Genomic DNA, 4,954 nt, shown 5'->3' with positions numbered 1-4,954 from the left:
ACTGGGGGGGTTTATCTAGTTTATTTAGTTCTGTTGTTTGGCTCGAGCTTCTGTTTTTCTTTTTTTGGGGGGGATGATTCCCAATTAGAGGCAGCTGGTCATCGTTGTCTCTAATTGGTGGATCATATTTAAGTAGTTGTTTTTCCCACTTTTGTTTGTGGGAGATTATTTTGAGTTAGTGCATGTTGCACCTCGGTCGTCACGGTTTGTTGTTTTGTTTATTGTATGTCTTGCGTAGTTTCGCTTTATAATAAAATATGTGGAACGATATTCACGCTGCGCCTTGGTCTCCTCCTACAAACGTACATGACACAGTGAAAGTACCACGGTACATTTACATGATTCAGACTGTACCATGGTACATTTACATGATTCAGACTGTACCGTGGTATCAGTGAAAGTACCACGGTACATTTCCATGATTCAGACTGTACCATGGTATCAGTGAAAGTACATTTTTTTGTAAGGAGTTCCTGTTTCAGTCATGTCTTTGGTCACATGGGTCACACAAAAAACACCCTGATGATTGGTTGATGACAGATCTTCCCACAATGCAGGCGATGGCTACAGGAGGAAGTTGGAAAAAGAGCCACCGCAGAAACTCGCAGTCAAAACATCATGACCTTTAAATCACATGATTTTTTTGGACCAATTTCATACATTTGACATGTAGGCGAAGGTCACAACAGGGATCTGCTCGAACTCATCCAGTGGAAGTCGATTGGGCGCCAGCTCAAAAGCCCAACATTAGCATTGAATTTCATGAAGAAGTACAACAATTACAAATCTTTAATAATTAACTTATTCTCTGTAATATCGTTTAGCTTTAGAATAGTCACATTATGTTGGAGACTATCGATGAAAACAGGCAGGTTTCTCCACTGTTGCTGCCAGCAGCATCATAATGCTCCCTAATGAAATCCATGGCTTTCAGCTAAAGTGACCGTTGTGCCCTTTGGGAGGAATATAATAGTTATAATTCCCTTCTCCCAGCTGCCAATCGCCGTGCTACGAAGTACCTCTTACTCACAGGGCTCTGTCAGTTATCTCAATTCTTATTAGTCAATGTTCGTCATGTGATCAGGTCCTTCTAACAGACATCTCAGCACCGAAGTAGGCTATCCATTTTTTTCCCCTATGTTTTCTATTTCTATGTTTAGGTTCTAGTTTTGTATTTCTATGTTGGGGTTTTGTTTGGGATGATCTCCAATTAGAGGCAGCTGGTCCTCGTTGTCTCTAATTGGAGATCATACTTAAGTAGGGGTTTTTTCCACCTGGGTTTTGTGGGAGATTAATTTTGAGTTGTGTATGTTTCACCTCTGCGTCACAGTTTGTTGTTTTTTTGTCTTTCAGTTTATTTATGTATTGCATAGTTTCACAGTGTAAATAAAAATGTGGAACGACATACACGCTGCACCTTGGTCCTCTCGTTCCTACGACAACCGTGACACCATATTTCCTTTACGTCAGCCAACCAGATCAGTAGGCCTAAGGAACAGCATAAGCACTAGCCTATGTCAACATACTATTCCCCCATAGTACAAAAAGTTCACCTGTTCTATTGGTCGTCTTGTCCTTCTCTGCGAGAAATACATTTTCTAAAACAGACTCTAGTGCAGTTTCAGATCACAAATGAATACAACCACTGTACATCAACAAAACAACTTTTAAAAGCAATGAGGCAAAATGTAAAAGATCAGAACGTTTAGCTTAAAATGTTGATCAACTAATTAGGCTATTTCTTCACATTATAAAAACACAACAATGCCCATGAGGCAGGATTATAAAAGCACAAGGCAGTAGGCTATCAAATCAAATTTATTTATATAGCCCTTCTTACATCAGCTGATATCTCAAAGTGCTGTACAGAAACCAGCCTAAAACCCCCAAACAGCAAGTAATGCAGGTGTAGAAGCACGGTGGCTAGGAAAAACTCCCTAGAAAGGCCAGAACCCTAGGAAGAAACCTAGAGAGGAACCAGGCTATGAGGGGTGGCTAGGAAAAACTCCCTAGAAAGGCCAGAACCTAGGAAGAAACCTAGAGAGGAACCAGGCTATGAGGGGTGACTAGGAAAAACTCCCTAGAAAGGCCAGAACCTAGGAAGAAACCTAGAGAGGAACCAGGCTATGAGGGGGTGGCCAGTCCTCTTCTGGCTGTGCCGGGTGGAGATTAGAAACCTAGAGAGGAACCAGGCTATGAGGGGTGGCCAGTCCTCTTCTGACTGTGCCGGGTGGAGATTAGAAACCTAGAAAGGAACCAGGCTATGAGGGGTGGCCAGTCCTCTTCTGGCTGTGCCGGGTGGAGATTAGAAACCTAGAAAGGAACCAGGCTATGAGGGGTGGCCAGTCCTCTTCTGGCTGTGCCGGGTGGAGATTATAACAGAACATGGCCAAGATGTTCAAATGTTCCAAAATGGCAATTAGTGGGAAAACACTGTTCTCAAAAGCACATCAGAAATGCAAGAGGTTTCATATGATAAAAATACCTTTCAGAAATTGCCACTAAATTCCAGGCCTGATTGCTATGTTCACGTGCTTGTTGGAACTCAGGAAATGTTTGACTTGCTAACTGGTTGAACGTGGCACGTGCAGAACTACAACCAGTTAGCAAGTTGGACAGTTTTAGAACGTGGCATCATACCCTGACTTTGAAAAGAGATTGCGTGGCGATTATCTTAGCAACCGTGTGACGCAGATATGCCTTCCGCCATTTATTGACCAATAGGATTCCCATCTCCTCCTTTCTCTAATATCTCTGGTTGTGGGATTCCCATCTCCTCCTTTCTCTAATATCTCTGGGTGTGGGATTCCCATCTCCTCCTTTCTCTAATATCTCTGGTTGTGGGATTGTGGGATTCCCATCTCCTCCTTTCTCTAATATCTCTGGTTGTGGGATTCCCATCTCCTCCTTTCTCTAATATCTCTGGTTGTGGGATTCCTATCTCCTCCTTTCTCTAATATCTCTGGTTGTGGGATTCCTATCTCCTCCTTTCTCTAATATCTCTGGTCGTGGGATTCCCATCTCCTCCTTTCTCTAATATCTCTGGTTGTGGGATTCCCATCTCCTCCTTTCTCTAATATCTCTGGTTGTGGAATTCCCATCTCCTCCGTTCTCTAATATCTCTGGTTATCAGAAAGTATTCACACCCTTTGACTTTTTCCACATTTTGTTGTGTTACAAAGTGGGATTAAAATTCATTTAATTGTCGTTGTTTATCAACTATCTACACAAAATACTCTAATGTCAAACGGGAAGAAAAATAATAATATGAAAAAAATATATATATATATATATATCTTGATTGACAAAAAAAAACTATTTAAAATTCCGTCTGTAACAAAACAAAACATGGAAAAAGTAATGGGGAGTGAAGTACTTTCTGAAGGCACCGGGTATAAACGTACTTTCTGAAGGCACCGTGTATAAACATGTACTTTCTGAAGGCACCGTGTATAAACATGTACTTTCTGAAGGCACCGTGTATAAACATGTACTTTCTGAAGGCACCGTGTATAAACATGTACTTTCTGAAGGCACCGTGTATAAACATGTACTTTCTGAAGGCACCGTGTATAAACATGTACTTTCTGAAGGCACCGTGTATAAACATGTACTTTCTGAAGGCACTGTGTATAAACATGTTTATCTACATATCATTGCTTTAAATGTTTCATACTGACATTTAAAACGGTTTCATACTCCCCAAGTCAGGACTCTTATAATAAATCAAATGCCATAACTGTTTTTAAAAGATCTTTAAACCTCTCCACTGCATCAGTTCATGTTTTAATAAATCATAGTATAAAAAAAGACAAGCACATTATTGAACCCCACAAACCATTTTACAAGCAGAGAAATACGCCGTCCTTGTTTAGATGAGAGAACTGTATTTCCCAGAACCTTACTGCAAATCAAATGACAGTTCTTCCCAGATAATAATAACTCGTCACGTCCTGACCCTAGTAAGATGTAATTTTCTATAGTAGAGTAGGGCAGGGCGTGACAGGGGGTGTTCTATGTTTTCTATTTCTATGTTTAAGTTCTAGTTTGTCTACTTTTATGTTGGGATTGTTTGGGGTTGATCTCTAATTGGAGGTAGCTGATCCTCATTGCCTCTGATTAGAGATCATATTTAAGTAGGGGTTTTTCTCTTCCTGTTTGTGGGTGATTATCTTTTGAGTAGTATGTTCTCCTCTCTGCATCACGGTTTGTTGTTTTTGTGTTTTCAAGTATTTAAGTGTATTGCATTTAGTTTCACGTTTAATAAATATGTGGAACTACGAACACGCTGCATTTTGGTCCGATCCTTCAAACAGCCGTGACAAACTCAGCGGTCCTGCGTGGGGCAAATGGATGCTGCTGGCTACGCGGCTGGAGAAAAACGAAATTACTGGATGTATGACCAAAAAAAAGGCCTCTTCTAGAAACACTTGAATACATTCCTGGGAATGTGGCATGAGTGGTCTCTCGTTGTACCTGCATTGATTCACATCATAAACCACAATGAAATCACTGTGATCAACCAGATTCCAGCCATCAGATAGAGGCTGAGACAGCGGAGAGGGAGGATGGAATTATGGGGGAGGGAGGAGGGGGGGGGGGCACTTTAACCTTTTGTCAAGCACAGATGAAACAAGACGAGGTCTACTTCCTAAATGTAGTCATTTTGGGACATAGTCTAGAGGACAGATCATCAATTAGGTTCAGCAGCTGGATGGTCGGAGAGGGGGAGGAGGGATGGAACATAATTACAAATCATTTGTAGACTGAAATTATGTTTTAGTCAAACATTATCTGTTTTGGCTTCTTGCGGTCAATTTGCAAACCTCGCTTACATTTGTATACAATCACATCTCTCCCTTCTCCCTCCCTTCTATATAAACACGAGATTTCAGTTCCTTCTAAGACTAGAGGCATCACTGATTGAAAACGGACCAACTCAGCCATAAGCATG

Source organism: Salmo trutta, unplaced genomic scaffold, assembly GCF_901001165.1.
Source record: "Salmo trutta unplaced genomic scaffold, fSalTru1.1, whole genome shotgun sequence".
Lineage (NCBI taxonomy): Eukaryota > Metazoa > Chordata > Actinopteri > Salmoniformes > Salmonidae > Salmo > Salmo trutta.
This window is presented reverse-complemented; position numbering follows the sequence as displayed.